The 11,739-nt window shown below is 35.6% G+C and overlaps 1 protein-coding gene and 1 pseudogene across 2 annotated transcripts in view; one reads left to right on the forward strand and one right to left on the reverse strand.

The window, feature by feature from the left end:
* Window positions 1-2,573: 2,573 nt before the first annotated feature.
* Window positions 2,574-3,096, reverse strand: LOC108309267 (annotated as a pseudogene). The gene has a single exon (XR_001827264.2). The product of XR_001827264.2 is annotated as a 60S ribosomal protein L24-like (transcript).
* Window positions 3,097-9,905: 6,809 nt separating this feature from the next.
* Window positions 9,906-11,739, forward strand: part of DLC1 (DLC1 Rho GTPase activating protein) — a 546,175-nt gene continuing 544,341 nt past the window's right edge. The window contains exon 1 of the mRNA XM_037740874.1: window positions 9,906-9,975. The gene's annotated coding sequence lies outside the window, so the exon portion shown is untranslated. The remainder of the gene's footprint in view (window positions 9,976-11,739) is intronic.

Genomic DNA, 11,739 nt, shown 5'->3' on the forward strand with positions numbered 1-11,739 from the left:
AGCATGGGTTGGACAGTAAAATGGACAAGAAAATTAGTCAACTTTTAGCTAAGAGTGTTTTAACAGTGCTTCATAGATATTCAAGATTTGACTCTCAAAGCCTCAAATATTCCAGTATTGAGTCCTTGTCATGAGGCAAGTAAAACATTTTTTAAAATATTTATGTACACATTGCTGCAATTGAAAAACAACTTCAATAAGTATAAAATACATTTTTAATAAGCTCTTTAAAAGAGAAAAAGAAGCATATTATATACACAATTTTAACCAATCAAAAATAGTTTATAATTGCATTTCATCCATCTTGGTAATTCAAAGTATTCTTCAGTATCAGAATGGACGTTTGCATATAAGCCTTCTCCAAAGCCAGAGAATAGATTTGTCCAAATCGCTTTCATTCTTTAGCAGCTACACCTGGTTGCAAAATTGCACCTTGCTCTATTGATAGGCTTTGCTTTTGATCTTGACCTCTCGAGCATACGGTGCTCCCTGCTCATCCAGTTTCACTTTCCATGGTTTTAGTTACTTTTGGTTAATCATGGTCCAAAATTACTACATGGAAAATTCCAGAAATAAACAATTTATAAGTTATAAATTGCACACCATTCTGAGTAGCATGATGAAATCTCTCCCTGCCCTGCTTTAAACCGCCTGGAATTGTAAATTGTCTTTTTCTAGTGTGTCCACACTGTAGACACTGCCTGCCCTTTAGTCACTTAGCTGTCATCTTGATTATTAGATCAACACTTGCAGTATCTCAGTGCTTGTGTTCAAATAATCCTTATCTTACTTCATAATGGTCCCAAAGCACAAGAGTACTGTGCCAAACTTGTACATTTATCATACATTTAACCTAAGTGTATATATAGAAAAAAACATAGTATGTATGGAGTTTGGTTCTATCCCGAGTTTCAGGCCTTCACTGGGAGTCTTGGAATATATTCTCAGCAAATAAAAGGGGACTACTGAGGGATTTTTTCAATGTTTCCCATGGCTAAACTCATGCTTTTACTTTGTCTTTAATTAATGTATGGACCTCCAGAAATTGAACAACTTCCATTAACAAGTTAATTGGTAAGCTTTTGATATAGAAATATTGCATCAATTTGCCACATCAATCTTTTCTGTTTTCTAGAAAAATAGGATGATGTATTCTAATCGATTCAGCGATTTCTACTTTAAAATTGTTAAATTATTTAATTTCATAAACATAAGTGTCTTGTCATCAAACATAATTCAAATAATGTCGGTATTTGCATAGCAAAATGTGACACTTCTTTACCACCCCACAACTGTATTTTCCTTCTCTATGTACTTGATGGTTTTTATTGCTTGTCTTTACTGCGTTTCTCACTAGTATGATAGGAGATTTCTGAGTACACATTAATGTCTTATGGCAACGCTGAGTCCCATAATTTTCCTTCAAAGACAACTGAAGCTACAACTATGAATCCACATTTAAGTTAAAATTGTATGGTATTAAAATATGGGAGGTAAAACTAAATTTGCACATGCACCAGTAGTGAAAACTCTACCTAACATGTAATCCATCTGTTTGCTGGGTGGAAAGTCTCTCCTGAGAGCAAGGATAAGATATCTTACAATTTGATTACAATGTTAATATAAAACATTGGGTCTCTATTTTATTGAGACCCCCACTCTGGAATTTAAGCAACACATGCAAGATCTGACAGTAAGTGCCAGAGCTGAGATTTGAATTCTGTTGTTGTCCAATTGCAAATTAATTTTCTTTATGCTGTTGGAAGCTGTCTTATGTCAGTGTACAGAGAGTCTCACAATTTTATCTTTATTTGATGCTTTACCTTATTTCCTTCCCCAGTGTTTTGACCAAATTCTACATCTCTTTCCTCCATCGTAATTGCTGATATTCTTTCCTAGATCAAATAACCCTGAGGTCCTGCCCTAGTGTGTTCCTTTTCACCTCTTGGAATAAATCTGCTCTCTACATGCTCCCTGGAAGGTGCATCCATTTAATCACTGTTCGAACAAGAACTGGGTTGTGCCACAGAATTAAACATGGTGGAGTTTGCCCTTAGCGTGCTCACAGTGACCTATGAAGAAGCTTAAAATAAAAAAGGAATAGTGCTAAATGCACAGAAGTTATCCAACTAAACTTGACTAATTAGATTGCTTACCAAAGAGGTAACTCTTATGTTGAGCCTTAATGAAAGAATAAGATTTGGCTAGGAAAACTACATGAGATTGTCAATATTCTTGTTTTGTTTTATTGATGATACCATAAATATTCCTTCAGAAGCTTTTTTCTCTGCCTCCATAATTTGAGAAGAGCAAGATATTGTGAGAGTGGCAGGAGTTGAAGTTAGTGAAGGCAGGAATGAGATACTCAGGTTCTCATATGACATGTAAAGGGATTTTAATGTTTCGAAGTAGCCAACATTTTATACTTAGAAAGTTATGGGTTGAATTATTATGTCCCCCAAATAAAAAAATATATATTATGTCCCCAAAATAAAAAAAAAATATTTTTGGGGACATATTTTTTTTTTTTGGAGTTATAATCCAATCTTTATTTAAAAATCTAATCTGCCAGTTTAGCGTTTTCCACCAACTCAGGGAGCTGAAACTTTCACAGGCTTCACACTCTTTTGCTTAGGTGCTGCCTTTGTGGGTGCCTTAGCAGCAGCCATTGCAGTCTTTTTAGATGCTTGCTTAGCCTTTTTTGTTTCCTTGGCAGCCCTGTGGGGTAAGCTTGTTCTCGTTGAGCCTTTCTAAAGCCTTCAGGTTTCTGATTCCTCTTGGCCATTATATCAGCAAGAGATGCACCAGTAATGGCCCTCTGGAATTTGACTGCTCGACGCATTATTTTCTTTTGAATTTCTTCCGACTGTCCCTTTTTGTGCTTTCTTCTGTAGAGGACAATCCAGTTTATCTGCAGAGGATTCCTCTTGGAAAGGAAAGCCGACTCGCATTTTGCATTGATAAACTGGAAAACGTTCCCGTCGGTCCTGGCGTAGCGCCTCCGGTGTCCGGGGTAGATCTTGTACCCGCTGAAATTGCACAGCTCGACCTTCATGGCTGCGGCTCCACGGGAGGAGAAAAGATGGCGAAGAGATCTCCATTTGGAGATAGGGTCTTCACAGAAGCAATCAAGTTTAAATGAGGTCATTCGGGCAAGCTTTAATCCACTATGACTGGTGCCTTCATAAAAACAAAAAATTTGGAGACAGACATGCATACAGAGAGAGCATCATGTGAAGACGAGGCAGAGATACTGGTGATATACATGAAGACAAGAAACACGAAGGATTCCCAGCAGACCAGCAGAAGATGAGAGAGAGGCCTGGAACCAATTCTCCCTCAGAGCCCTCAGAAGGGAGTAATCCTGCTGACACCTTCATGTCAGACTTAAAGCCTCCAGAACTGTGAGACAATACATTTATATTATTTAAGCCACCCATTTGTGGTACTTTGTTCCAGCAGCTCTAGCAAACTCACCAAGTGCTCAGCAGGGACGTGAGATAATTGGAACTGGCTTTTAAGAAACATCTAACTATTACTACTGAGTGGAGAATGGACTTGAGATGTGAAAAATTAGAGGTGAGGCTATAAAAATCAATCTTTAGTACATCACTACTGAGTGCCTGATTTAGCACAGTATATCATAGAGGATATGGGGTGGGGGCACAGAGTAATGAATACAAGACAGATTTAGGAAGTAAAATTAACCCACCCAGTTTTAGCAATGACTTACAGCTTATAAAATCAATATGAAGTACAGTCCTTGCTAATAAATAGTAAAGGAAGGAATCTCAAATCCAAAATCTCAAATGGCACTGAGAAGTGGATAGAAAGGAAAGAAATGAACAATTTGGAAACATTCTTGAGTTATATATTGTTAAGTGAATTCCTGTGCTGCAGAGTCTTTCAAAGACTTAACACGCCAATATATGGTGATTGTCCCCAAGGTTCATTTTCAAATATTGGGAAATGAAGTATGCAGCATTTCCCAATATTGTTGATAATAAAATCCTATTTTTTATTACATGACTCTCTCCAAGACCTAGCCTTATAAAGAGCAACAACAACAGAATGAATTGTCCAGTGAGAAAGGATTTGCAATTGAGAGATCATTTGTGACCTAAAGAGAGGGCTCTCCACGGATGAAAAGTAGAGTTATCAACTTGGGTTAGAAGTCCATCAGAAAAGAAGACAAGTACAGATAACTTTCGCTATAGTAAAAACAGTGGTCTGAAGTAGGGGGAAGAGAACCGGGATAGTGATTGACAATAGTGTAGAAACACTAGAGTTACACACAGAAGTGGAGAACTATGTTGAGTGGGGGTTGTTCATTTGTTTTAAAAAGGAAAATACACGTTTGACAACAGAGAAGTTAGATGAAATAGAAACCAGTGCTCAGGTAATGTGAAGTACAGAGAACTTCATTCTATGTGACAGTGTGATTTAACTCAATTTCTTTGAAGTTTGTGTTGACGATGCTTTCTCCTGGAATTTAGACCTTGTCTCAATATGATGAGTGGGTACTAAGTACTGATAACTTTTTTAATATTGAGTATTTCACAAGTGCACACATTAGTGTTGAAGGGTTTCATAGACAAAAGAAAAATGAAAATAGGACTTGTATTTCATTTTCTGATCTTCACCTAATAAATGTGTATATATATATATGTGTGTATATATGTATATACACACACACACACACACACACACACACATTTATTTATTTACCATAAATCATTGTTTGTAGCTATCAGATCACCACTATTGCAATGACTATTATGCCTTCACAGGCAATTTAAAGGCATTCCAAGTCTATTTATAAATAATCTTGTACTTATATTTAATAAAACAATTTAGCTACAAGTACCACTGAAAACTACCAAATGCTTTAATAATGTATGTTAGAATTCTCTTCTTCATTTCTTTTTCTTGATTTTGAAACAGCCAGACCCTATTTTGGAGTTTGCATTACCTATACCACTTATTCACTACTTAAACTGATTTGTCTGTATTTATCATTTGACAGTTTCTGCCAGGTTTCCCAGCAGGACTGAAGATCCTTTGAGGGCAAGTGCATATTTATATGTGTAAATATCAACACCAGTATCTCCCACTAAAAATGGTAAATAACAATAAAAATTTATTCAAGAAATGGTAATTAAAAGATACCTAAAATAAAAGATTTATGAAGGTTAGGGGATATAGCAATTAATAAAATGGCTCTTTTTCCTGAGGAGTTGTTTATCTGGTTTAGGGATTCCAGATTTGCCACGCATAAGAGTTATATGGGGACCTTGTTAAAAATGAAGATTTCCTATTCTTAACCCAAAAGAACAGTGTAGTAGCCAAAACAGGAAAGCATCACAGGAAATAATTACAGGGAATAATGTAATATAATAAGGGCTTCAAGAGTGATATGAGCACATTTCAAATGGAGCACAGAAAAACAACTTCCAGATAGTAGCTAGATTTCTTTATTCTTCTGAATTCTCTGTACTAATCTTTGTAGTCAGCTGCGTTCTATGCATTTATTGTAAGAATAAAAATAATAACACAAACAAAAACAGCAATAGAAAATTGGTAGACTATTTCCCTTCTATTACATGCCGTTTGTCAGCCAAATTATAAAATAAAATCTGACAAGAAGTAAGCTAAAAAGTTTTGAAATTTTTTGAAATATAAGATTTTATTCACTAGTGTTCACAAGCAACCTTGGTCTGAGAGTTATTATGGCTCAAAATATTTTATAGACACTACAATTATTGCTTCAGCTTTATTTCACATTTCAAATTTATTTATTTGTAATTTATAAATGTGGAACTTAAATAATTTAACCAGAAATAATGCTTGTTAGATATGTTAAATATCCAAATACTTCACTGCCAATTAGCCATTAGCTACTGTCTCAAGCCCTCTGAGTGCCCTGGTGCAGCTCAGCACCTGCCTTGTGACTTCACTTCCCTGTAATCCAACACATAAAACTAACGCTTGGCAAAGTAAGGCGTTCCAGGACTCTGTGTAAAGGATTATGGCCAACGTTCACTCAAATTGGTTATTTCCCCAGCTAAACCTGCTGTTGAATATTCAACAGCAGGTTTAGCTGGGGAAATAAAAGTATGATAAAATACGAATGGAGGTTGGTCGTATGGATGAATGGATGGATGAATGGATGGATGGATGGATGGATAAATACAGATACAGAGAAAAACAGACTGATCTTGCTAGAATCATAACAATATGCAACCAAAAACACATGGGAACTGTTTTTAAACAATTAAGACTGTGGTACTGTTCACCCTTTCAATTATTGCGTTTAGTTATTTCAGTGTACTTGCAGATATATGTTTACTTTTAAAAAGTCAACTTAATAAAACATCTAAACATTTTAACCATCTTAAACTATCCCAATTCTATTTGTACTATATCCCCTGCATTTGAACATAATTGCTTTTATATTGCTTCCCATATCTTAAACCTATGACTTCTCAGAACCTCTAAAACTTTTAGAAATTGATAGAGGTCACAAAAAAGGAAAGGAAGAAGGATATGAACAGACACTTCTCAAAATAAGACTTTTATGCAGCCAACAAACATATGAAAAATAGCTTATCACCACTGGTCATTAAAGAAATGCAAATCAAAACCACAATGTGTTACCATCTCATGCCAGTAAGAATGGCGAGTATTTAAAAGTCAGGAAACAACAGATGCTGGTGAGGCTATGGAGAAACAGGAACATTTTGACATTGTTGGTGGGAGTGTAAATTAGTTCAACCATTGTGGAAGACAATGTAGAGATTCCTCAAGTATCTAGAACCAGAAATATCATTTGACACAGTAATCCCATTACTGGGTATATACTCAAAGGATTATACATCATTCTAATATGAAGACACATGCACATGTATGTTTATTGCAGCATTATTTATAAAAGCAAAGACTAGGAACCAACCCAAATGCCCATCAATGATAGACTGGATAAAGAAAATGGGGGACATATATACCATACTATGCAACCATAAAAAAGAATGAGTTCATGTCCTTTGCAGGGACATGCATGAAGCTGGAAACCGTCATTCTCAGCAAACTAACACAGGAACAGAAAACCAAACACTTCATGTTCTTACTCATAAGTGAGAGTTGAACAATGAGAACATATGGACGCAGGGTGGGGAACATTATACACAGGGGCCTGTCAGGGAGTGGGGAACAAGGGGAGGGAGAGCATTAGGACAAATATCTAATGCATGCAGGACCTAAAACCTAGATGGCGGGTTGATAGTTGCGGCAAACTACTATGGCACATGTATACCTATTTAACAAACCTACATGTTCTTCTCATGTATCCCAGAACTGAAAGTAAAATTTAAAAAAAAAGAAAAGAAATTGATAGAGGTCTTGGTAAAATGAGAGTTATGTATTGGTTTTACCATTTTCCCTCCTGTCATCTGTGAATAACCATTGGCTTTAACTATACATGAAATAGAAAAGTGAAGTCTTGCTTTCAACAGAGGCAAAGACATTTTTTGTGCATTCCATTTCATTAAATTGACACTTCATTTAAAGTCTTTAGCTTTTAATAGAGATGCAGAGATTTTGTTGAAATGAATAGGCAGATAAAATTTTATATTGAAAGAGATATAAGTTAAGACCTGCAGGAAATTAGTGCTTCAGAGTAAGTTTGGCATATTTTAAGGAAAAAAAAGAGGGTGATTCAGATTTTATCAGAAACTTCTAAGAGATTATTTGAGGAAAGAAACCAGTTTTTATGCAGAGTATATATGCTTATAACAAGGGTAATTAAGCCAATTGAACGGGTATAAGTGGAGATCAAGAAAAAAATGTCCATAGGGTGAATGTATTCTAGGATGGTAATAGACAATTAATCATGGTCAATGTTAGAGATCTTCAAGCTTTAGGATATTAAATTACTTATGCTAATTAATGCAGTTGCATAAGCCATTGTTTGAATAGACTGATACTTCTTTTCCATTAGATTGGACTGATACTTCTGTCCATTAGATAGACTGATACTTCTATTCCATTAAATAGACTGATACTTCTCCCCATTAGATAGACTGATACTTCTATTCCATTAGAGTCTGTTGGTTAGAATAGTCTATAAAGCGTGGAAGAAAAGTAAAGCTTAAGCTAAATTAGTCATTGATTTAAAAAATATTTATTGAATACCTATTCATCACAAAACCGTGTCCTGGGTGTTAAGGTAAATCAATAAATAGAGTCTCCTTTTTCATGGAGTTTCCATACTATCAGTGAGATAAATAGTAAGCAAATAAACACTTAGATAAATAAATGCTGTGAAAACATAAAACAAAGCAAGGGCAGTGTGATAAAGAGGACATCTGTTATTTCTACAAGTAGTCAGTGAAGTTCTCACAGTTGAGCTGACATTTGAACGGCGATCTAAATGCAGAGAAAGCCACTCGCAGAAGAGTATTTCAGGAGAGTAATCAGCAGGTCCAACTTTCAGAGGCAGGAGTGCCCTTGACACCCTTCAGGAATGGCAGGAGGATCCATGTGCCTGGAGTGCAGAGGGCATGAAGTTAAGTGGAGAGAGGAAAAGTAAGTGTTTTGTTGTTGTTGTTGTTTGTTTGTTTTTTGAGATGGAGTTTTACTTCTGTTGCCCAGGCTGGAGTGCAATGGCACAATCTTGGCTCACCACAACCTCTGCCTCCTGGGTTCAAGTGATTCGCCTATCTCAGCCTCCCAAGTAGCTAGGATACAGGCATGCGCCACCATGCCCAGCTAATTTTGTATTTTTAGTAGAGACGGAAGTTTCTCTGTGTTGGTCAGGCTGGTCTCGAACTCCTGACCTCAGGTGATCCGCCTGCCTCGGCCTCCCACAGTCCTGGGATTACAGGCATGAGCCACCGCGCCCGACCAAGGAAAAGAAGGGGTTAAGTTAGAGAGCTGGGGTGAGGAGCCAGCTGTGGTAAGGATTTATAATTCTGTATTAGGTTATCAGGGGATTTTTAAGATCACTTTTAGGATAGATCTTTTTGGAAGACTGGAAGAATAACATGAGCTGATGCGTGTTTTAATAGAATAATCCAGGCTGCCTTACATAGTATGGACTACTGGGCAATGATGAAGAGGACGGGAGACCAATTAGGAGGATGAGCTGCAGATCTGTTATGCTAAGACAGTGGTGTTCATAGTTTTGCAAAGTTGTTGTATTCCAGATATACATTTAACACAGATGGATAGAATTGAGTGAGGAATGTGTCCAAACAAGTAAAGTGTTTAGAAGAAAAATATCCTTCTGGAAAATGTAAGTTTTAGGCAGATAATCAAACCAAACTATCTGATTTGTAATATGGAGATGAGATGTATGAGTTTGTATACAATTTGGGGGAAAATACAATGGAGGGATAACCATAAGATAAAGAGATGTCTAATAGGTAACACTGTTCTGCATTCAATAAAGTGGCTCTGAACATAGTGAGCTCCACTCCCATCATCCAGATTTTCAAGGCAGAGGTTCCATTATCCATCCTCATTCAGAGGACTTCTCTGTTTAATCTGGTAGGAGACTGTACTGCTTAGAGTTAAGCCTTTTTCCAATTTTCATCCCAATCGGGGAAAAAAATAAAAGGAATAAATACATGGTGGAAAAAATCAAGCCATTAAAGATCATCTTGTTTTCATGTAATCCTTGTTTCAAAATATTCTTCATACCATAAACCTCAGTGAAATATATGTCAATTCCTTCCCTGAGGCATGAATACACCCACAGCTGATTGTAAATACAAAACTAGGGTCAACAAATGGAGAATGGTTTCATTGTCTGGAATCACATTCTCTGATTGGAAATAGTCCCTGGAGAATTCATTACTGAAGACAAGTCCCACCCCTTGAAATTGCTGCTGAGCTCACTCACGATTATCAGACAAGACATTGGCAGTGAGTTCATTTGCTCTACTCTGCTTTAGAACAACACATGTGATTAACCAGGTAAAAACTCTTTTCCTTCTCCTTTATACTTTGTACCATACATAACAATATACTATGTACATTATTATATTAGCAGTTTGCATGTTAAAGTCTTTCTAAAAATATTGTCACAATGCTTCATTAATGAAATGAAGTTAAGAAAGGAAAGAAAAATGTCTGTGACGAAATACACATAAAAGAAGTTGAGAGGCTCAGTGTCACTGTCTAACATTGATTGAAATTATATTCATCCAAAAATATGTAATGCATTCTCATGGCAAAATGACATATTAGCAGTGATTGATCATTGTAATGCTCTGTCACATAATTTTTTGGAAAGATGTTTTCTACTACATAGTTCAAAGTGAAAATATTTGTTAAATTTAAAACAGATGATAATGTTTTGGGGTTTGCAATTTTACTTTTGTTTCTACCTCTATTATTTTATTAAATAATTTCAACATATCATAAAATTATCATTGCATTTTGGAATTTTATGTATGTTTATAGTTATGTTGATTAGAAAAAAATGTTTTTCTTATAAACTTTTTTATAGAATGTAATCAAAACCTACTAAGTGTATCACTTACCTTTTCTGACAATTAGCTAATGTATCACAGAATCAAGCAATCCAAGAGAAACGTATCACAAGGTTATATTCTCAAAGGGCATAGCTTCTTAAAAATTCAGAGCCGCTTAATCAACAAGGTTACAAATGTAATGATCAGTTGCCTTCCAGGTTGAGAGTTAATTGAATGAACAGACAGCATGGCTTTCCTTACAGCAACCTATAACACTAATGGATAAGCTAATTTTTTCTTCCCTAAAGTAATTGCACAGTCATCTTTAATTTAAAATCACTTGCATTTACTCAGTTGTTTCCTAACAGGGTAAAGGTCTTGAACATTTATACTGGGGAGATTTAAATTGTCAGTATGATGTAGACAGCAAGGACATTTTAGTATAAGTAATTAAAATTTAACCTGCACCTTTTTTGTTATGTTGAATATGTTATCTATTAGAGTTTGCAAGGAAGGTAATATTGGCAGAAAATTAATCTTATAAACCCTAATTTTAATATTATTACACTTCTGTTGATTCAAGGACTTCTGTTTCCATATCAGCTAGGAGATTCTAAATAAAATATTAAAGAAAAAATTAGTGATTCCCATTAATCAACTTCTGTCTTCATCAGTGAACTGTATGTAAGAATTACCGTTTTAATATTACCAAGACTCATAATGAATGATGATGTTAACATAATGAATATTATGTTAGAATATACTCAGAGTGAACTGATATTAATCTCAGTTAATGATGCCTAACATCATGATATTAGAAACGCTGCATAGAAATGGATGATGTTAAAACCCAGCATTACCAGTCTGTGTAATTTAAATGTTTTTATTTGCAGAAAAAGATAATATTATAAATTTTATTAAGCAATACAGCATATTTGTGAATAATTTATTTATACCTTGATTATTTTTGTCATATCAATAGTTGGGTTATCTAAGGTATTGGCCACGTAAAATCCTGAAGAAATTTTATTATCTGATACCTAAAATAAGTTTTCAACCCAGCAGAAAGACCTGCCCCTTAAAATTCAATTATTTTGCCAGGCGCAGTGGCTCAAGTCTGCAATCCCAGCACTTTGGGAGGCCAGGCGGGTGGATCACGAGGTCAAGAGATCGAGACCATCCTGGTCAACATGGTGAAACCCCGTCTCTACTAAAAATACAAAAAATTAGCTGGGCATGGTGGCATGTGCCTGTAATCCCAGCT

This window comes from Cebus imitator, unplaced genomic scaffold, assembly GCF_001604975.1.
Source record: "Cebus imitator isolate Cc_AM_T3 unplaced genomic scaffold, Cebus_imitator-1.0 Scaffold5, whole genome shotgun sequence".
Classification (NCBI taxonomy): Eukaryota; Metazoa; Chordata; class Mammalia; order Primates; family Cebidae; genus Cebus; species Cebus imitator.